The 23,347-nt window shown below is 51.7% G+C and overlaps 1 pseudogene; it reads right to left on the reverse strand.

The window, feature by feature from the left end:
• Positions 1-2,207: 2,207 nt before the first annotated feature.
• On the reverse strand, positions 2,208-3,133 carry LOC132320240 (olfactory receptor 14C36-like; annotated as a pseudogene).
• Positions 3,134-23,347: the final 20,214 nt, after the last annotated feature.

A 23,347-nucleotide genomic window follows, 5' to 3' on the forward strand; every position in this document is an offset into this window, starting at 1 on the left:
TGTATGAACAAAAAGGAGAGTCTGCCCCAGAACCTCCAATTTCCGGCACTGTGGCCATAGAGCAGCCAGCCCTGGACTTGCATGTGCAGAAATGGATTACTCTTTCTTTTTTAATCCACAAGCATGAGAGGTGTTTGGGTGCTACACCAGATCCAGGCCAAAGTTTCTTTACTGAAGATGCATGATTCACTCTCCAGCATCCCTCCCTGTGCCTGCTGGGTCCCTGTGGCCTGCCCTGGGATTGCAGAGTCCTCAATTACCTTTGCACACTTGGATTTAGTGTTTTCCCTTGCCTTGGGTGGTCTCTCATTTTGTGAATCCTCCTACTCACCCCTGGGCACACGCTGTCCCTTCACATCCCCTGAGCTCTCCCCATGCACCTCCAGAAAGAAGGAGTGTTGGCCATCAGCCTATAGCATGTGTGGCAGCCCAAGGCAGGCAACCACGGGACAACTCTCCAACTCTCTTTGCACTCGCCACTGACACCTGAGCCCTGGATCCAGACCTGGGTCCCCAACAGATCACGCTGGGGTGCTGAGCGCATCCTCCAGGTCAGTGGGGAACCAGACGAAAGCCAGAGGATCTTTCAGGGTGCAGTTGAATTACAGTGTCCTTTCGTGATGTTTTGACTTCTAGCCTGGTCTTCAGGACCTGCACTGAAGGTCTCTGCAGTGAGATGACTCTTTTTAAAGACATAGTATTGGGGAGCCAGCTCTGATAATGTTGTAAACATTTACCAAATGCTTCAAGGCCAGACACAGCAGGTTTACCCACTAGCAGAGCTGGGATGGATCCAAACATTTCTGTAGGAACACGAGGATGACAGAGACAGTAACAACAAGAAAAACCAAGCAGATTGCAGACCTGCCCTTAGATACCATGTGCAATGTCATGACTGCATAGGGCTGGGCAAGTTATGAGAGATGATATATGGCTACAAAATCGTTTTTCTCACTGCGTCCTTGAATTCTCTCTCCAAAGAGTGGAGGGCATCGAATTCCAAGAGCATGATTTGACAGAGAGCACGTGTCTAAAAGAGATGGAGATCTCCCCCTCTGTTAACCCCTCTTTCTGTCCCTAGGCAGGGACAGCAAGAGGTCCATTTCCCCTTCTGTAGGGCAGTGACCCCGCTGAGCCAGTGCAGGTATCCAAGGCCTGGTTGGAAACCCTCGGTCTGGATGGGTGTTCAGCTCCCCCATGCACCTGACAGACCCACCCTCTTGCTGCAGTGCAGATGTGCACAAGAGAAGCTCCTGCCTGCGAGGTCCTGGCCTGAGCTCCTTCTCGAATCAGTGGGGATGGAGGGTGGCAGGTAGTTACTCACACAAAAGACCTGGTGGCATTTGAGGTGCCGGGGCTGTCCAAGACATGTAGAAGTGTCTCAAGCCGTGACAGAGCAATTCGAAGTGACCCACAGCCTTCCTCTGCATCAACACCAGAGATGAGTGGGCCTCCACTGAATGAGGGTGACATTAATGACTCTCCAGCCTCCCTTCCCCATGCTGCCGGGTCCACGCTGTCTCTTCTGGCATTGCAGAGTCCTTGTTTCCCTGTGGAAACACCAAGTCAGCACTTCACCTTTGGTGACTCCACCTTGGCTGCTCTCTCCCTTTGTGGGGCTCCATTCACTGCCCACCTTGGGCACCCACTGTCCCCAGAGAGCCTGGGGGATCTCCAGGCAGCTCCAGTTTCCCCTTGGGAACAATGGTGTCTGCCATGTCCAAAATGTGACAGCCTTGGGTGTGTCACTCACTGACCAGCCATGGCCTCCACTGGCACAAGGCACTGACAGGGGAGTCCTAAATCCAATCCGTGATCTCCAGAATGTCACAAGGGGACTGAGAGGCTTTTGCTCCTGCAGTCATGCAGAACCCTGAGCAACAGCCCTTTTTCATGCCTACTCCTGACACCAGCATTGGAAGACAAGTCCAGTGATCATACGCAGCACAGAAGAAAGCCCATTTTATTACAGAGATGTTGTGACAGGTTCAGCTCTCAGCAAGCGTTAGACACCTTTATAGAGGCTCCAGGTAAGAGTGAGGGGGTTCATCCCTCTGTAGAAGTAAGAAGAATCCAAACATTACTGTAGGAACACTATAACAACAAAATAATAATGATGATAATAATAGAGAGAACAAAGAAAAAGGTCAGGACTGGTGTAGAATACCCTGGGAGTCATTTGTGGAGAGTTGGGACGTTTCTTGCTGCTAAATAGGAGCCCATGGAATCAGTTTCCTAATACCATCCTTGAGCTCCTGGTTCCTCATGCTGTAGATGAGAGGGTTCACTGCTGGAGGCACCACTGAGTACAGAAATGACAAAACCAGATTTAGAAGTGGGGAGGAGATGGAGGGGGGCTTCAGGTAGGCAAACATGCCAGTGCTAAGAAACACGGAGACGACGACCACATGAGGGAGGCAGGTGGAAAAGGCTTTGTGCCGTCCCTGCTCAGAGGGGATCCTCAGCACAGCCCTGAAGATCTGCACATAGGACAGCACAATGAAAACAAAACACCCCAAAAACAGAAAAGCACTAACCACAAGAATCCCAATTTCCCTGAGGTAGGTGTCTGAGCAGGAAAGCTTGAGGATCTGGGGGATTTCACAAAAGAACTGGTCCAGGGCATTGCCTTGGCAGAGTGGTAGTGAAAATGTGTTAGCTGTGTACGCAGAGCATGGAGAAACCCACTGCCCCAGGCAGCTGCTGCCATGTGGACACAAGCTCTGCTGCCCAGGAGGGTCCCGTAGTGCAGGGGTTTGCAGATGGCCACGTAGCGGTCATAGGCCATGAAGGTGAGGAGATACACTTCTGCTGACATCAAGAACACAATTAGAAAGACCTGGGCAGCACATCCTGAGAAGGAAATGTCCCTCCTGTCCCAGAGGGAATTGGCCATGGTTTTAGGGATAGTGGTAGAAATGGAGCCCAAGTCAAGGAGGGAGAGGTTGAGGAGGAAGAAGTACATGGGGGTGTAGAGGTGGTGGTCACAGGCTACGGTGGTGACGATGAGGACATTGCCCAGGAGGGTAGCCAGATAGATGCCCAGGAAGAGCCAGAAGTGCAAGAGCTGCAGCTCCCGTGTGTCTGCCAATGCCAGGAGGAGGAATTCGGTCATTGAACTGCTGTTGGACATTTGCTTCCTCTGGACATAGGGGCCTGTCTAAGGAGGAAAAGGCAGTGACAAGTTACCAGAGACATCTCTGAGCAAAACCAAAGACATTTCTCATAAACCCTCCCCCTGCCATACACCCACCCTTTTCCCTTCTTTGGGAGAAACCTTCATTCTGCCTCCTGACTTCAGCTTCGTTTTCTGCAGCTATGTGTGCTGGAGCAGGGCCTCTGCCCGTGGTCTCTTGAGGAGTCAGCCGAGCTCCACTGCAGTGGGGATATGGGACCATGGCAGGGGGGCGAGGTTTGATATTCACAGTATGTCAGATAAAATCACTCATAACGCAGAAGGGCTTGTCAGCATCTGCACTCCCAGCACTAAAGAATGTGGTGGCAGAAAGAAGTTTCAGGGCTTTGGGGATTTTCACCTGCTTCCCTCATCATTCCCTGTGAGTGTTCTCTGAAATCAGAAATCATAAGCATTTCTCCTGCACTCGGAGTGATCGGTTGTGAGACATGAGAGGCAAAAGGATTCACTGTGGCTTAGTGAAGAGTGAGGGGAGCTGGTTGGTCTGGTTCCCAACTACCCCGGGCTTCCAACTTTCTCAGATGGAGGGCGATTGCACGCCCATGATACTGGTAAAAGCCACCAGATGATGCTGAGAGCAGAAGGATCCACTGCAGACCACTAAATGCCTCACCCTTTCTCAAGGTCTCAGCACCCCACTTCCAGCCACAGACACACATGGCTCATGTCACCAACCCAACAGCATTTCCTCAGAAGCAGCATATCTGTGCTGCTCCCTTGGAGCTTTCAGACAACAGAAAGAGGCTGTGGGAAAGTTTTGTATGTTTGAGGGCAGCTCACAGCTTGGAAGGGCACCCCAAGGAGATAGCCAATGTCCTAATTATTGTATCTATTTAAGGGGAAACCAGCTCATTCCACAGCTCCACAGGCTGCATTGCCCACAGCCCCACAGGTGAAAGGTGGGACACCTCATTTCCATGGACACACCTGCACAGGAGGACCCACAAGATCAGTGTGTGACTCTGCAGCTGGAACTCCCATCCCCACAGAGCCTGGCAGCAAGAATGAAATAACAATAACACAGAGAAGAGGAGAAACATGGGGAAATACAGTGAGGGTCTGGCTGAGAGAGGCAGGGGGAGAGGCAGCCGGGCACTCACGAAAGCGTTACCCTTTCTCAACTGCTCAGACCACCTCCCAGACACCAACACTGCTGGGCAGATGTTCTCAGCCCCTGTGCTATGCGGAGGGGAACTGGGCACGTGCTGGAGAGCTGCACCTCGGCTCTGCTGGAGCTCCGGCTGCAGAGGAGGTGGTTCATGCCTTGGAGCCCACGGCCCTGAGGGCAGAGGCTGTGCTGGGTGGGAGAGGAGGCCAGGGGGCTTGCTCAGAGGAAGGGGTCTGCACTGGAGGGGATCATCAGGGGTTTTCTCAATTCTCCTGCCCACAGCATATCTTGTTTTAGTTTCCTCTCATTCCAGGATCATATCCCTGCTGCATGGAGATTTTCCTCCTCGGAGATGTTTCCCTGTGCCATGTCTTTTCCTTGTCAGTGCTCCCAGACCTCATCCCAACCTCTGTGCACTCACCTTGGTCCTACAGAAACCTGCCTGTTTGCAGGGCAGTGCCTGGGTGCATGTGCCTGTTTGCAGGTGGAAAAGGACAGGTCTGAGCAACCCTGATGGGTCCAGCAGAGGTGATTCTGGTGTTGTCCCTAGGCAGAGGAGTGGCTGAAGGCACTTTAGGAGGCTCTTGGCAGACCTCCTGATCACTCAAAGTTGCAGTTCAGGAGTCTCAGTGACTTGTTAAAAATCGACACCTTCTTTTCCATTTATTGTTTTCTCTCCTCCCCACAACCCCTCTGGAATAGGAAACTGAGAAGACAGGCTGAGGAAAGCTCCTTATCTTTATCGTAATCCCAGCCTTGATCTTCCCATTGAAACATCCCATTTGAAATAGTCTGGGTGTGATGTGGAGCTGTGAGGAACCCTGACCCATGCAGCACCCTCTCGACAGCACAAGGACCCTGCCCTGCCCTGCCAAGGGTCATTCCTTCAACCCACAGCTTCTCCCCACAGGACCCTGGGGAGCTCTCTGGGCAGGCTGAGTGCTGACCCTGGCAGGCAGCAGAGTCCCTGCCCAAACACACAGCCCCTGGGGCACAGGGACTCTGCTCTGAAGGACAGCCCTGGGCAACCCTGGATGCATACCCACCTTTACACCCCTGCAGCCGTCCTTGGGATAAGGCAGCTGTCATGTTCTTTATCTCTGATGGTGCAGCGGAATGTCCCTAATCTGCAGCACATCACCCACCTCTACAACAGAGACCCTGAAAGAGTTGTACTTCCAGATCCCATAAGCTGTGGGATGTGCCACCTTTAGGAGATCCCTCCAGAACCAAAGCTGCTTTTCCCTGCAGCCAGAGACTTACTGTGTTAAGGGCTATGAAGATTTCCCTTCGAATCAGCTCTCTGCATCCTCCCGCCCCAGACTGCCTTTAACCTCTCTCTGCCTCACTCGTCTCTTCTCAGTGCCTGCAGGCACTGCCCTCAGCCCTGCTGTGCTTTGAAGAAAAGCTGCTCCTGGGCAGAGCTGTCTCTCTGCAGCACTGCCCACTTGCCATCAGTACCCTCCCTCCATCCCAGGAGCCCAGCCCAGCTCAGCAGCAGAGGACCAGCCCAAGGCAGCACTTTCTCTGCCCCCTCTGGGCTCCCTCCAGGTGTCCCTGGGGCTCCAGGGGAACCTGCTGTGAAACAGGCTGGAGGAATCACTGATGTTCCCTTCCTCAGCTGGGGAGAGATGCTTCTTTCCAGCACTGTCATTTTCCTGCTCAGAGATAGATTTCAATCTAAATATCACCTTTCCTCGTCCCATCAGTAGGCAGAATAGCCAGTGAGTGTGGGGGATCTCCTTGACCACTTCTGAGGGAAGAGATTCGGCTGAGGCAATCGAGGCATCCCATCCTGGGTGTGTAGTCCTGGTCCTGGAAGGGGTCTTAGCTCCCTTCCATGACTGCCACAAATCCACAGGAGGATGGATCCCTCTTGCCTCAGTTCAGTGGTGCACAAAATAGGCACCTGCATGTGAGCTCCTTGTCTCAGCTCCCCTGCTCATAGATGCACAGGGATGCTAGGAATGAGATGCAATGTCTGGTCACATTTGAGGTGCCAGAGGTGGTCGAAGATATGTGCAGGTAACTGCAAACTCAAATGGAGTAGTTCATAGAGGCAGAGCAGCATCTGGAGGCATCTTCTTGGAAGCTGTTGGGAATTTCCTTTGGCCATCTGAAATGACAGCTGATGCCCAAATTTAGGGCAGATCAACTCATTATGTTCAGGGCAGCTTATTCATCGGAATGATTGGAGCCCTGTGCCATAGGGAGAGCTCAGTCTCTCTCTTTCCCCTTCTCCATCAGCTCGGTTTCCTAGACCCCCACTGACTACCTTGGCATTTGCCTCATGCTCAACCCCATAATGCCTGACAGAATTTAGGGCAGCTACTCAATTTAATGCTCAAACCTAGCCCCACAGAGCTACATGAGATGCCAGGGCTTGCAGGAACCGTAGAGGACTTTCAGGAAAGCAGTTTCCATTCACAGCGGTTGCATGACAGACACCGCGGACAGCATTGCAGGGAGTGCGATTTGCTGCCTGTGTGCTGTTGACTGTTGCCATCAGTCAGGGGCATCAGTCATCAGATGCCTTCAGAGAGGCCCTCCTCTACCCAATAGCTGCAGGCATTGCATGTACAGAAAGCACGTCACACTGGGGTCTTTGCCCACACCCATGGTGATACAGTCAAGGAACACACCAATCACCTTCACAATGTGCCTCGATACATCTTCAAGGACAGCAGTAATCCTCATAAGAACTCAATTGAAACTGAAAAGGCAATGCAAAAGGAACCAAGATAAGCTCTTGCTGCATCAGCAACAGTTGAAGAAGAAACAGAGAGAATGTGGGACCACTGCTGAATGTGGTAAGAGTAGGTGTAGATAGATCTGAGATAGTCTATGTCCTCTTTGCCTCAGGTACTACCAGCGATGTCTCCCAGGCCTTTGAGCTTTGAGGCAGGACTTGGGAAAGGAACAGCCAGTGGAGGATGGGGATCAAGCCAGCGGTTGCTTGACCAAACTACACCCTCATCAGTCCATGGCACTGGAGAAGTTGCATCCAAGGGTGCTGGTCAGCAAGGTGAGCTCATGTGGATGACTGAGCACAGCCACCCCCAGCAGCGGACATGCCCCATCTGCATGGCCGAGGCATGCACGCAAGGTGGAAATGTCTGTATCAGCCCTGACTGGCACAGGAGGGACCTTCCTGCTGGATTCTCAGGACAATCCTCTTCCTCCTCCTCTACCTGCAGACATCCACTGCTTTCCATTTCTGGGCTCAGACATGTTGTAATGATTTGCTAAAGCCATCAGCCATCAGCTTATTTCTCACTGACATCCCCCCAAACCTCTCCCCCAGACCTACAACCAGCCAGTCACTGCTGCTCAGGGCCACTCACTCTTCAGAAGAGGCCTTCCTCTGATTATTACAAGCCTCCTAGCTCCCTCCAGAGCTCATGCTGAGCTTTCTTGGCCATAACAGGGCCTTTATCACCATCTCTTATGAAATGGTTGTCTTTTGATAATCATCTGTGCAGAAAGCGTAGTCACAGAAAAGCACCAAACACATCAAAAGTGATGCCGAGTGAATTGCCAGTAAGAACCAGGGGAGCTACCTCCATGCCTGTGGCTTCCTGGCAAGGAGTCTGTCCTGAGCAGGGGATCCAGCCTCTACCACTCTCTGAAGAGGGAAATCCGCAGTGTCCATGCCACCTGGGGACACAAAGGATGGCTTCTGCAAGTCCACCCTTCATCTGAACTGCTTCAGATATGTACTTGTCGATTGGGTATCATGCTATATATTGCAAATACTGATGGAATTGGCATTGCCCCACGTGGCTACCACAGATGCAGATTGCTCCGATGCAGATATTGATATTTAGGCACTTTAAGGCTTTTGTTGTTGTTGTTGTTGTAGATACTGATATTCTTAGGGAAATCACACAAACCCTTGAAGGATAACTGGAGGATTACCACTTCAGTGGCCCTCCAGTGAGCTGGTTCCTGTTTGTCAATGTCTCACTGTCATTGTGCAGGGTGTGGTGTAAAAGGTGCTGAGCAGACGCAGATACCACTTATGGCTGTGCTCCTGCTCATACAGCCCAGGATGCTGTTGTCCAAATTTTCCGCTGGCTTATGTTTTGCCTAACGAAACTCAAGCACCACCAGAGCCATTTCCACAGAGTGGCCAAACCCAGAGGGCTGTGGTCATGGGCACAAAGCCCATCTGGAGGCCAGTCATTAGTGCTGTGCCCCAGGAATCAATACTGGGTCAGAGTTTAACTTCTTCATGTCCATTGTTTCACCTTCCCTTTTCTTTTCCCCTCTTTTCACCCACCCAAGTCCTTTGCTTTGATCATCCTTGTACATCCATGCAAACAGCCAGCCTCTCTTTGCCCTTTCCCCAATGGCCCTGGCTTTGCTTGCTTTGTAGCTGTTTCTGAGATGGTCACCATGGTTCATCCTACTTTGGAAGGAAATTCCGTTGAAGCACTACCTCCTCTTAGTATTTGTAGTTCTCTGGAACACTCATGGCATTACATTGTGAGAGATGCCACAATCAGGGTAAGCCATCTGCACGCTAACATTCACAGCTGACCAAATGGAGCTTCAGTCCGGGGATACCTTGAGAAACTTTGGGGTTTGGCCAACAGAAGTGTCCTGAAGTTCACAAGGAGAACTGGCCAGTCCTGCCTCAGGGGAAAGAATAACCCCGTACATCAGGAGCTGGGACCTGACGTGCTGAGTAGTGACCCTGAGGAGAAGGGCCTGTGGGCACTATGACGGAGACGATAGGAGCCAGAGGTGCCTGCTCACCATGAAGAAGGCCAGCTGCATACAGGGCTGCATTAGGAGGAACGTGGCTGCCCAGACAAGAGGAGTTATCATCCCCCTTGACCCAGCACGGCTCTGGCCACGGCTAGACTAGGGTTTGTCTCTGGGGGGCTTCATGATCTAGGCAAGTGGGCAGAACCTGAGGAGTTCCCAGAGGAGATCTGCCAAGATGTGATTCGGGGGATGAGCGCACATGCCCTGTGTGGGGAGGCTGAGGGACCTGGGCTGCTTCACTCTGGTGAAGTGGAGGCCCCGGGGAGGAGAGTAGTTACCTGTGACTCTTTGAAGGGTGCTTGCAGAGAGGACGGAGCTTTCGTTCTCAGTGCAAAACCACGTTAGAAAGGAAGAGTGCCACAAAGTGCATTTGGGAGGTAGGGATTGGCCATGAGAAGAAAGAAAGGAATGGCTGTCAAAGGGCAGTGCTGTGGTACAATACGCCACCCAGCTGGAGTCTGGATCAGCCCTTCAAACGTCTTTCTCTCCATTTCTTTGTTGCTTCATTTTTTTGGAAACAGCCTCAGAATTTCCATCATACTGAGGCCCACAGTATTGAAAAAGAGAATCTTCTGCCTTTCACAGAGCCCAGTGCCCTAAAAAACTCCCTGCCCAGGACTGTTCATGCCACCACTTGCTCTTGGTGCAGAGCAAGTCATGCTCTTAGGTGTCCATCTCTCTTGCGCGACAGAGGAATGCAAGGTACAAAGCTTCAATCAAATACACATTTTTGAATAGCCAAATTCACACCATTTTCATCAAATCTGTGTAATCTGTCTTCTGCTGTGAGTATATATATAAATCTTTCTATAGGTGTAGGTTTATGTAAATGTATAGAAAAACGTTTAGTTGTGTACAGTTTCCCAACACAATGCATTTCCTACCAAAATTGTGAGTGGAGAACGTCTGTCTGAGAAGTTACTCTATTTACACTGTTTTTGTCACTCTGTCCCATGCCTCATTGGGCACTGGGACCATGTTTTCCTTAGCTGCCTTCCTTGTGCCGACAACAAATTTAGAGAAGCACTTCTGAGAACCCTCCCCTCCCCTCACCATTTCCAGATGAGCTTTGGCTTTCCTGGCTCCACCTCTGCACCCCCACGCCAGGTTTCTAGCTGTCTCCAGGGTAGCCTGTTCCTCCTCTACCTTCTCTGCACTTCCTTCTGGTGTGTGAAATCCCAAATCAGGGTGTCCCTGTGCATACACACCAACCTCCTGCCAGGTCCTGCTCTGCTCCCTCCACATCAGACTGATGTGTTCCTAGGCTTTGAGGATGTTGTCCCTGAGGAGCTAAAAGTGCCTCATAGTCCATTTGCCCTCCAGTCAAAGTTCAAGCACACCCTCCGCCAAATGAAATCAGCTCTCCTGCAGTCCTGCACTGTGATTCTTCTGGTTGTCCTGCTTTGATACCATCTCACAGTCATTACAGCCATGGCTGCCCTCAGAGTTCACATCCCCATCCAGATCCACCTTGTCTCTGAGTAAGATACCAGCCCTGGTCAGCTCATTGACCGCCTGTGCCAAAATGTTGCCTTCAACACCCTCCAGGAACCTCCTGGGTTGCTTGTGCCTGGTCCTACTGCCCTTCCAGCAGGCTGTGGGGTGCTTCAGCTGCCTCTGGTTTTGAGGAGCTGTGACCATGAGGCTTCCTCCAAGGCAAGGCTCTGTGCACACCAGCCTTCCCTTTGCCCCGAGCTCACCTCCACCTCCTCACCCTCCTGCCTGCCTTCCTGACAAGCCATCACCACCCACGGCTTCCCTCCCACCACCCGAGCTGTCCACCACGACTCTGCAGTCCCTGTGGGCGAGCCCGTTTCTGCCTGTGCAGCAGCAATGACAGCACCGGTGAGGGGAGAGGAGAGGCCGGCAAAGGGGAAGTGCCTGGGAGTTTGGCTGGAAGGTTACTTCTGTTGTGGGAACAGGGAGATGCGAGGAGAGGCAGCCATGAAATGGGTTTGAAGGCACTTTTTTTTGCAACAACTCAATTGGTCAGGTGCTGAGGCAGGTCTAGTGATGTCACCTGGAGCATCAGAAAACCTCCCCAGCAGTGCTAAGAGCTGAGGAGAGGGGAGAGGTAGAAGGTGGTGAAGGTGACACAGCTGGAAGGTGGAGTGTGATGCCATTTCTATTGCAGTAACCTGGGTGACTTGCAGGGAGATACCATGACACCATCAACCACACCATAAACCCCAGTGTGACACAGATGACACCTCAGAGAGGGGAGAAGGAGAGAGGTGGCTAAAGCCAACAGAGTTGGGCTGTTGCCTGTGAGGTCATCTCATCACAGCAACGTGATTGGGCAGGAGCAGTCAGGCATCATGAGGTCCTAAAGAACTCCAGAGGCAAAAGCTGCAGGCAGATGAGTAGGCCCCTGGTGAGGTCCTGCCCTGGGGTGAAGCCACCTGTACACGACATGGGAACCTATGGGCCATGGCATGAGAAATTTCAGGATGTGGCAGAGAAGAGTGTGAGAAGGGACCAGAAGTACAGGCAAGACCATGTGCCCTGGCTGGATCTCACATTCCATTCATTGAACTGTAGAGATGTGAGAAGCAGCCAAACAGCACTGACAACTGGAGAGGAGTGTAGAGGAGCTTCTAGGCAGACAAGACTGGAAAGGCCAGCAGTGCCAAGGCAACCCCTCAGTGGTGCCATTTAAGGCCCAGATGGCCAAGGCAATGGTATCTGAACCAGCAAAGGAGGGTACAACTGGTGAGGGGTATTAAATGTGGAGGAGACTGGGGCAGAGAGAGGGAGAGGTCAAGATGGACTGGGAGGAAGAAGCCTGATCACCATAGTCTTGCTTTCTTATTAAACTCTGCTCCCGGCTATTGGTTGAGTGAGTGTAGTCACTGTTGGGTGTGTGTTTGGGGTGCATGTATGTACATGTTTTTCTGGCCAGCTGCCGGTGGGGCTGGCTGGAGAAGGAGGACACCAGGAACTGGAGAGACCTAGGGCTGGAGCTGCCAAGTGAGAAACAGCCCTGAGCCTGGTCAGGGCTGCTTGAAGGCCCCTATCGGGGTGGTGTACAGGACCCCAGGTTTTCCTCCACATGCTCCCTCCTCCTACGGCTCTCACAAAGACCACCAGCCCCACAGAGAAGCCAAGAAAGGGCTCATCCTCCCCATGATCACAACTGAATCCCAGACCTCTAGCTCAACCCCGTCTGAGAATCACAGAACCACGGAATTACAGAATCACAGTATCAAAGAATGGTTGAGGTTGGAAGGGAGCTCTGCAAACCTCCCTGCTCAAGCACGGCCACCTAGAGCCAGATATGCAGGATCATGCCCAGAGGCTTTAGAATATGTCCAAGAATAAAGAATCCTCAACATCCCTGGGCCACCTCTGCTGGTGCTCCTGTGTTTCTTTTTGTGCCCATTACCTCTTGTTCTGTCGCTGGGCACCACTGAGAAGAGCTTGGCTCCACCCTCTTTGCACCCTCCCTTCATGTATTTATAGCCAATCCTAAGATCCTTCCTGAGCCTTCTGTTCTCCAGACTGAACAGTCCTGCCTCTCTCAGCCTTTCCTCATAGGAGAGATGCTACAGTGCCTCCCGCGACCCATCCCCTTCCTCGACCTGCTGGCAATACTTCAATGCAGGCGAGGATGCTATTAGCCTCCTTTGTCACAAATGCCCATTGCTGGCTCAGGGTCTGCTTGGTGTCCACCAGAAACACCCGGGCCTTCTCTGCCAGGCTGCTTGCCTGCTGGGTGGCTCTGAGCATGGACTGGTACCTGGGGTTACTCCTCCCCAGGGGCAAGACATTGCACTTCTCCTTGTTGACCTGCATGAGGTTCCTGTTGGTCCATTTCTCCAGCCTGTCAAGGTGCGTCTGGTTTGCAGCACGACCCTCTGGTGTATCAGCCACTCCTCTGCCCCATCACTCAGATCATTGACTGAAACCAGTATTGACCCCTGGGGTGAACCACTAGTTACTGGCCTCCAACTAGACTACATGCCACTGATCACCACGCTCTGGGCCCAGCCAGTCAGCCCATTTTCAATCCACCTCCCCGTCTGCTAATCCAGCGCACACACTAACAGCTTCTTTACTAGGATCTTAGGGCAGACAGTGTAGAAAGCCTTCCTGAAGTCCAGGTACACAATAGCCACTGTTCTCCCCTCATAAGATTATCAAGTAGGTCAAGCATGACTTCCCCTTGATGAATCCGTGCAGACTCTTCCTGATGACCTTCCTGTCCTTCATGTGCCCAGAAATGGTTTCCAGGATTAGTTGCTCTATCAGCTTCCTAGGGATCGAGGTGAGGCTGACTGGGCTGTAGTTCCCTGGGTCCTCCTTCCTGCCCTTCTTGTAGATGGGGGTAACATTTCCTTTCCTTCAATCTCCGGGGACTTCTCTCAGTCTCTGGGAGATCAGTCTCTGGCATTGATCAAAGATTATCGAGCGTTGCCTCAGAACAACATCTGCGAGGTCCCGCAAGACTCATGGGTGCAGCCCATCTGGGCCCATGGACTTATGTCTGTCAAGTTTGCCTAAGCATTCCCAGACCGGTTCTCCTTCCACCAAATGCTCCAACGTTTTCCCCTGGTCTCTGGGACCTGGGATTACTGAAGGCCAGTCTTGCTAGCAAAGACTGAGGCAAAGGTGGCACCCAGTACCTCAGCCTTTGCCATGTCCTGTGTAATCAGGTCTCCTGTCTTGTTGAGCAATGGACCTACACTTTTCCCTAGTCTTCCTGTTGTCTCCCGTGTCTTTACAGAAGCCCTTCTTGCTGTCTTTGATATTCCTGGCCAGATCTAATTATTGAATTCCTTCGGGGTTTCAGCTTTTCTGTGTTACTCCCTGGATTCTCAGACAATGTCTCTATAATCATCCCAGGTTACTTGTCTGTGGTGGGTTGACCTTGGCAGGACATCAGGTGCCCACCAAACTGCTCTATCACTCCCTTCCTCAGCAGGATGGTGGGGGAGAGAAAAGAAGATGGAAAAAAATTGTGAGTCCAGAAATAGGCAGTTTAAGCCAAGGCCATGCGCAGAAGCCAAGAAAAAAAAAAGGTTTATTCTCTACTTCCCATCAGCAGGAGACGTCCAGCCACTTACCGGGAAGCAAGGCTTCAGTACGTGTAGCGGTTGCTCTGGACAAGAAACATCATCATAACAAATGCTCCCCTCTCCTCCTTCTTCCTCTTAGCTTTCATTGCTGAGCAGACGTCACATGGTGTGGAATTACTGTTCGGTCAGTTTGGGTCAGCTGTCCTGGCTATGTCCCCTCACAACATCTTGCCCACCCCCAGCTAAGTGGCCTTTGGGGGTGAGGGGGGAGAATGTTGGAGAGACAGCCTTGATGCTGTGCGAGCACCACTCAGCCAAAATACTGGTGTGTTATCAACACCTTTCAAGCTATCAAAACAAAGCACAGCGTTATGAGGGCTCCTATGGGGAAAGCTAACTCCATCTCAAGCAAGCAAAAAAAACCTGCAGATCTGCACCTCCTTCGTCACCTAACGTCCCCTCACACTCTCAGTCTCGCCAGAGTTCAGCTCCAAAATTGAAAACATCCAGCAACCGCTCCCACATGGAAGGTTAAAGCACTAAATGCTGTTGCTGGTCCTCACCTTCCCTTGGCAGCGCTTCTTTCCTCTACTGGGGACCGGAGGCCCCAAAGTCAGTGCAGTGCTGTGCGTGCGGTCTAGTGAGGACTGGATAGAGGGGGAGAATCCCTCCCCCTCATCTCCTGGCCTTGCTCCTGTTCATACAGCCACCATGCTTTTGGCCTTCTTGGCTGACAGGCCTCACCACCTACTTATATGCAGCTTGATGTTCCCCACGACCCTCAGGGCCTTTTCTGCTGAGCTGTGCCCCAGCCAGGGCTGTTGCCCAGGGCTAGGCAACCCCCGCAGCAAGACTTGTAATTTCTCCTTTCTGAAATCTAGTAGCTTCTTGTTGGCCCACTCTTTCAAGCTGTCGAAGTTCCTCCTGAAGACAGCCTTCCAGTGTATACACTGGTCCCCTGCCTCAGTTTTGTGTCATCTGCAAATTCTGTCAGGTCCTCTGGGACATTGATAATATCATTAAGTCCCAGGAGAGACCCCAATGCATCCAATCAGTCTTTTACTCACCTTTTTACCCAGCCTCAACTGGACAGGGGAGACAAAATATAATGAAAGGCTCCTGGGTTGAGATAAGGACAGGGGTATCACTCAGCAATCACCGTCACAGGGAAAAGAGACACGACTTGGGGACATTAATTTACTTCATCGTGAATCAAATCAGAGTAGCATAATGAGAAAATAAAACTAAAACTTAAACCACCTTCCCCCCACCCCTCCCTTCTTCTTGGGCTCAAGTTAGTCCTGATTTCTCTACCTCCTCCCCCAGAATGGCACAGGGGGATGTGGAATGGGGGTTGAGTCAGATCATCACATGTTCTCTCTGACGCTTCTTCATCCTCACACTCTTCCCCTGCTCCAGATTAGGGTCCCTCCCATGGGAGACAGTCCTCCAGATACTTCTCCAGCTTGGGTCATCTCCACAGAGTTCACTCCTTCAGGAACAGACTGCTCCCGTGTGAGCTCCCCACGAGGTCACAAGTCCTGCCAGCAAACCTGCTCCAGTGTGGGCTCCTCTCCCCACGGGTCCACAGGTCCGTCCAGGAGCCTGCTTCAGCATGGGCTCTCCACGGGGTCACAGCCTCCTTTGGGTGCATCCCCTTCCTCTGGCATGGGGTCCTCCAGGGACTGCAGGTGGATATCTGCTCCACTGTGGACCTCCATGGGCTGCAGTAAGACAGCCTGCCTCACCATGGTCTTCACCAAGGGCTGCAGGGGAATCTCTGCTCCGGTGCCTGGAGCACCTCCTCCCCCTCCTTCTTCACTGATCTTGGTGTCTGTGGAGTTCTTTCTCTCACATATTCTCACTCCTTTGAGTGACTTGATCCCCACCCACAGATAGCTGTTCTCCATGGGTTCTGCCTCAAGGCACCAGGGTCTGGGAGACCTTGCTGATGAAGACTGAGCCAGAGCACCTCAGACCCATTTACACCTGCTCTTGCTAAATTCTGCAGTGGCCCCACATGGTCTTGGTTTCCTCTTTGATTCTAACTTCAGTGGTAAGAGCTCGTCTTGGTGCCATTGAATTTCCTTGAGAGAGTCAACTGGATGTCCATATGGGCCATTGCAGGAGGCTGTCCTTAAAGCTCTGCTCAGTGTGCAGTACTTGCGCTCCGCCTTTCAGTGCTCCTGCCTGTAAGTTCCCCAACTGAAAACCCCCAGAATCGGCCACAGTTTACCCCTCTGAGGTCTTGCGTCTGCACTTGTACTCTCCTTTTAACACTCTGCTCAGGAGCTGGGACCCACCCCTCTTTCATGGTCACTACAACAGAGTGTGACTTTGGTTTTCACATCCCTGACCAGCTCTTCCATGTTTGCAAGTACCAGACCCAAGCAAGCATCACCTTTGTTGGGCTCCCTGGCAGCTGTGAGAAGAAGTTTCCCCAAAAAACTCCAGAAACCTCCTGTCGTGGTTTAAGTCCAGCTGGCAACTTAGCACCACACAGCTGCTCACTCACTGCCCCCAGGTGGGATAGGGGAGAGAATCAGAAGAGTAAAAGTGAGAAAACTCCTGGTTGAGATAAAGACAGTTTAATAGGGAAAGCAAAAGCCACGCAGGCAAGCAAAGCAAAGCAAGGAATTCCTTCACCACTTCCCATCGGCAGGCAGGTGTTCAGCCATCCCCAGGAAAGCAGGGCTCCATCACGCATAACGGTTACTTGGGAAGACAAACGCCATTACTCCGAATGTCCCCCCCTTCCCTCTTCTTCCCCCAGCTTTATATGCTGAGCATGATGTCATATGGTATGGAATATCCCTTTGGTCAGTTGGGGTCAGCTGTCCCACCTGTGTCCCCTCCCAACTTCTTGTGCACCCCCAGCCTACTCGCTGGTGGGGTGGTGTGAGAAGCAGAAAAGGCCTTGACTCTGTGTAAGCCCTGCTCAGCAGTAACTAAAACATCCCTGTGCTATCAACACTGTTTCCAGCACAAATCCAAAACACAGCCCAATACTACACTGCCCCATACTAGCTACTATGAAGAAAATTAACCCCATCCCAGCCAAAACCAGCACATTCACTAAAGAAATTTTTCCTAACATCCAGATTGAGCCTCCCCTGGAACAACTTGAGGCCATTTCCTCTTGTCCTGTTGCTAGCCACTTGGGAGAAGAGACCAGCACCCACCTCTCTGCAACCCCCTTTCAGGTAGTTGTAGAGAGTGATGATGTCTCCCCTCAGCCTCCTCTTCTCCAGACTGAACAACCCCAGTTCCCTCAGCCGCTCCTCATCAGACCTGTGTTCCAGACCCCTCACCAGCTTCGTCGCCCTTCTCTGGACACGCTCCAGCACCTTAATATCCTTCCTGTAGAGAGGGCCCGAAAACTGAACAGAAGATACAAGATGCGGCCTCACAGAGCCGAGTACAGGGGCACAATCACCTCCCTACTCCTGCTGGCCACACTCTTTCTGATACAGGCCAGGGTGCTGTTGGCCTTCTTGGCCACCTGGGCACACTGCTGGCTCATCTTCAGCCGGCTGTCAATGAACAGCCTCAGATCCTTTTCTGCAGTACAGCTTTCCAGCCACTTGTCCCCAAGCCTGCAGCGTTGCATGGGGTTGTTGTGACAGAAGTGCAGGACCCGACACATGTCCTTGTTGAACTTCATACAATTGGCCTGGGCCCATCGATCCAGCCTGTCCAGATCAAATGATTCAAAGCTACCAATACAAAATCTTAGTGCACTAAGGTTTTACGCGATATCAGCCACTTACCAAAGATCTGAATTTGCTAAGAGGTCTCTCAACCTCGAGGAGTAACCGTGAGAGGTGTCCCAGCTCAAGGGGAGATCACTGCCATGCAGCCATGCTGCCTAGCAGGGAGAGCTCAAAGAAGGCTCACTTAGGCTGTCATATTTACGGGATAAAGTAGTTGGCTTGTAGTCAGATAACATGCAGTGGAAAAGGCAAGCATGAGACTCCTTGTCCCCACAACTTACTTTGTTCCTTGATAAATGAGTCTTGGAGGAACCACCTGCTCTTCACGTGTTCATCACATGGTCGCTGTTCCAATTTCCAAGCCCATATGCATCAGCGGTCACCATGTCTCTCTGTTCCTGTGTGGGTTTCCAGAGATCACATTGCAACTAGAGAGGTTCTTGGCCCGGCTGCACCTCGGCTTTTATCTCCTTTGGAGCCTGAACCAAACCACACCGGTTTGGTCAGGGAGTGGAGTGCATCCATCACAGGGACTCAGCTCCCTCCCATGCCTGCCCCAAACCCACAGGTGGTGGGATTCCTCTTGCCTCAGTTGAGGTGTGCACACAATACAGTCCTCTGAAGACTGGAAGGAATCACATGTCCCTCCTATCTTCCAGAAAGGCAAGAAGGAGGTCCCAGGGAACTAGAGGCCAGTCAGCCTCACCTCTCGCCCTGGGAAGAGAGAGAGGATCGAGCAGCTCATCCTGGAAAATATTTCCAGGCACACAGTACAGGTTTTGGCTGCGATGGAGTTAATGTTCTTCATAGCAGCCCGTATGGTGCTGTGTCTGGGATTTGGGACCAAAACAATGTTGACAACACACCAGTGTTGTAGCTATTGCTGAACCATGTTTGCACAGCATCAAGGCCTTCTCGGTTCTCTCTCTTCCCCCCCAGCGAGGAAATTGCATTTGTTGACGAGGGAAGAGCAGGGGACGTCATTCAGCAAGGCAACAATTTACACTGTGCATTGGTGTTGTGGAATTTGGATAATGAGGTGGGATTCCTGTGCACAAAGAGCAGTTAAGACTGCCCTTGCTATCTCTTGTGCAACCCGGGGGAGTGGAGACCTGCCCGGCTAACACAGGATGCAGATAAGGAGGGGGCCCTGTGGAGGCAGGACAGCCCTGTTTCTTTGAAGAGGCTTCATGTCCGATAACTGACTTTTGCCTCATTAGCGGTGAAATGCATATTACAACTCACACCCCTGCATATGCTAATGAAGATTATAGAGGTCATGCTAAACATATATGACTATAGCACTCGTCTCTCCACCCAAATCATGCTACACGTCACATATGGGGGGGGAACCTCGTAGTTTTGGGGATAAAAGACGGAGAAAATGATTGTTAAGGTGGGAGAGAAGAACCTCAACGCCTGACAGACCAGTCGACAGGCTGCGTTCTCCTCCTCCACCCCAGGCAGGGACGCCTCTCTGGGTAAGCGCTGTGCCTCTCACCCTCTGGGTGAAAGTTATCCCCAGGTTCTTGTATTACTATCAAGTCTGCTAGCAATATTAACCTTAATTAGTAGCACTATTATAGTTAGTGAATTTATCAATGGCAATCTCAAATCTGTTTCTGTCGCCTTCAATAAAATAACTCATTTCGATTTTTGTGCATCTGCTCAGTGCAAGTCCTTTTGTTGGGGCTCTGGTAAATGGGTCAGTGAAAGTCCTGGGACTCTGACAGACAAATTTTGAAACTGCATTCCTTTTAATGCGACAGTAAAAATTGGCGTCACGGACAGGATAGCCATGGATAAACTGCTACAAAAATATAAATGTGCGCCGTCCCATCGGGGACTAGAATGGGCCCAGAAATTCTGGAAAAATGAAAATAAAATAATAGAGCGAATTCAACAGTGCAGGAGTGAACAGAAGGTTAAAGATTGTAAGGGTAAAGGAATTGTTTGTGCTGTTTTAGGAGCTTGTTTTTTACTTGTTTATTACTGCATTCCTTTTAACGCAAGAGGTGTCCATGTCCAAGTTGTGGTAGCAGGGGGGCTGCAGGGCTGGCCTCTGTGAGAAGAGACCAGGGGCTGCCTCCGTCCCAGACAGAGCTGGTTCCAGCCAGCTCCAAGGTGGACCCACCACTGGCCAAAACTGAGCCCGTCAATGAAGCTGGTAGAACCTCTGGAAAGCATATTTAAGAAAGGACACAACAGCCAGAGTGGGAGAGGAGTGAGGGAAAAAAAGTGTGAGAACCAGTGCTGCAAACCCCAAGGCTGGTGAAGAAGGAGGGAGAAGAGGTGCTCCAGGTGCCAGAGCAGATAGTCTCCTGCAGCCCCTGGAGAAGACCACAGTGGAGAAGGTCAGCCCTGCAGTCTGTGGAGGACCCAATACTGGAGATGTTGGCTATTTCCTGGAAGAATGGTGGCTTGAGGAGAGCCCATGCTGGAGCAGGTTTGTCTCAAAGGACTGTAGCGGTAAGAGGGACCCCATGGGAGAAGTGTCAGAAGGAAGGAGCCGCAGAGAGGAACGGTTACGGACTGACTGCAACCTCCACTCCCCATCCCCCTCCGCTGCTCAGGGAGGAGGAGGTAGAAGAGTTGGGAACGAAGGAGGTAAGTTGAGCCAGGAAGAAAAGGGTGGGAGGAAACCTTCCATGGGGAAGGAGACAAGGTCTTCCACCAGCCCCACGCTTCTTCCACCCTCAGCCTTTACAACTGCACATGCCCCATCTGCCCACTTGCCTTTGCCACTGTCACGGTTCACAGAATCACAGAATCACTACGGTTGGAAAAGACCTGTAAGATCATCAAGTCCAACCTGGAAAAAAAAAAAAAAAAAAAAAAAACACCACACCACAACAACAAACCACAACACACCAAAAACCAACCCACCCAACACCACACAGCACCATGCCCATCAAGCTACATGCCACAATGCCACATCCACACGCTCCTTGAATACCTCCAGGGAGGGTGACTCTACCACCTCCCTGGGCAGCCTGTTCAAATGTTTCACTACTCTCTCAGTAAAGAACTTTTTCCTAATATCCATCCTGAACCTCCCCTGGTGCAACTTGAGGCCATTTCCTCTAGTCCTGTCACTAGTCACTTGGGAGAAGAGACCAGCACCCACCTCTCTGCAACTTCCTTTCAGGTAGTTGTAGAGAGCGATAAGGTCTCCCCTCAGCCTCCTCTTCTCCAGGCTAAACAACCACAGCTCCCTCAGCCGCTCCTCATCAGACTTGTGTTCCAGACCCCTCACCAGCTTCGTCACCCTTCTCTGGACACGCTCCAGCACCTCAATGTCCTTCCTGTAATGAGGGGCCCAAAACTGAACACAGCATTCGAGGTGCGGCCTCACCAGAGCCGAGTACAGGGGCACAATCACCTCCCTGCTCCTGCTGGCCACACCATTTCTGATACAAGCCAGGATGCCGTTGGCCTTCTTGGCCACCTGGGCACACTGCTGGCTCATCTTCAGCCGGCTGTCAATCAACACCCCCAGGTCCTTTTCTGCGGGGGAGCTTTCCAGCCACTCGTCCCCAAGCCTGTAGCGTTGCCTGGGGTTGTTGTGGTCAAAGTGTAGAACCCGGCACTTGGCCTTATTGAACTTCATCCGGTTGGCCTCAGCCCATCGATCCAGCCTGTCCAGATCCCTCTGCAGAGCCTTCCGACCCTTGAGCGTATCAACACTCCCTCCCAGCTTGATGTCATCTGCAAACTTACTGAGGGAGCACTCAACCCCCTCATCCAGATCATCGATAAAGATATTAAACAAGACCAGTCCCAAAACTGATCCCTGGGGGACTCGGCTTGTGACCGGCCTCCTACTAGATTTCACTCCATTCACCACAATTCTCTGGGCTCGGCCGTCCAGCCAGCAAGAACAGCAGACACAGGTGGGGAAAACAAGGAGCAACAGTGTCATCCTCCTGCCAAGGGAGAGACAGATGGGCACTCAGGAGGGCCTTCACCTTACCCAGCTCTGCACACCACCTTCCACAGCCACAGCACAGCCACTTTCAGCCCCTTTGTCAGGCAGAGGGGAAGGGGCACAACGTGGGAGAGGTGCAGGAGATACACTCCTCTGCTTGAGGTCCTGCTGGGGAGGAGGCAGCTCTGGGCTGTGCTTGACCCCAGTATCCCTTACTGGGCCTCATCCTGACCCCAACCTGTGGATCAACTTCCTGGCTTCACCTTGGACCTGCTCCCTCATCAGAACCTTGCCAGATGATCTGGACTCTGAACTGCCTCCAGCTGTGAGGCCCCTTGCCTGTCCTGCTCCCTTGTTGGGAGCTCAGGCTGGTGAGCCCCCTCCCTGCTCACCTGGGGATACCCCTGGGTTCCCAACTACCTGTGCCTTCCAGAGCAGTTGTCCCTTGCTGCCCCCTGACAAACCTGAGCTCCCAGTCATGTCACCATGACCAGCATCTCCACTGCCCTCCCCCATGCTCTGGTTCACTCGATGGCCGCGTGATGCTGATGTACCTGATGGACTCTCACTTTGCTACAACTGACAGGGCCTCACAAGGAACAACCCACCGCTATCCCCTCTCCCGGACTTTTCCTCTGCCCTCTCTCCATGCTGCTGTCTCTACTTGGCAGGTGTAGTGATGAACCTGCTAAAAAAAAATAAAAAACAAATCTAAAGAGAGAGGAAAATAAACCCCAAGAAGAACAAGTGATGCAAAAGAAAACAATTGCTCACCACCAACCAATCAATGCCCAGACAAATCCCAAGCAATGACAGCTGCCTCTGACCTCTACCCCACCCAGTTTTATTTCTGAGCATGACATCATATGGTATGGACTATCCCTTTGGTCAGATGGGGTCAGCTGTCCTAGCTGTGTCCCCTCCCAACTTCTGGTGCACCCCCAGCCTGCCTGCTGGTGGGGCAGTCTGAGGAGCAGAAAAAGCCTTGATGCTGTGCAAACACTGCTCAGCAACAACTAAATCATCAGCCAAAACCAGTACATACAGGTTGGAAGGAGGTCTCCAGCCCAGCAGGGTCAGCTCCGGGGTCAGAGCTTGTTGCTCAGGGCTTGATCCCAGTTGCTCCTTGAAAACCTCCAAGAATGGTACCTGGATGATTTCTCTGGGTAGCCACTTCCTGTGCTTGACTGTCCTCACGAGGAGAAAGATTTCCCTTGTCCCTGGTGTGAACTTTTCTTGTGTCAATCTCTTGTCCTCCTCCATGCACCAATGTGACGCTGACTGCAGGAGATGGGGAAAGGAAAAAATTCCTCATCTCCATACCCCTACACCCAAAAGGAGCTCCAGCAAAGCTCAGTCAGTGCAACAGACAATAACTGTGCCTCACGATTGAGCTGGTGGCCATTCATGAAATTTTTTAAGAAAGAAGAGTGAAAAGGCAGGTCTTTGCTGCCCTGCTGCTTCAATCTCTCTGCTGCCATCAATCCAAATATCCTTAACACTGGAAAACTGAAAAAGTTTGATTTTTTTAACTTAAAAACTGGAAACTTAAAAATTTCCTTAAAACTGGAAGCTTCCTGGAAGCTCCAGCGTTTTGGACCAGGTAATTTT

Source organism: Gavia stellata, chromosome 34, assembly GCF_030936135.1.
Source record: "Gavia stellata isolate bGavSte3 chromosome 34, bGavSte3.hap2, whole genome shotgun sequence".
Classification (NCBI taxonomy): domain Eukaryota; kingdom Metazoa; phylum Chordata; class Aves; order Gaviiformes; family Gaviidae; genus Gavia; species Gavia stellata.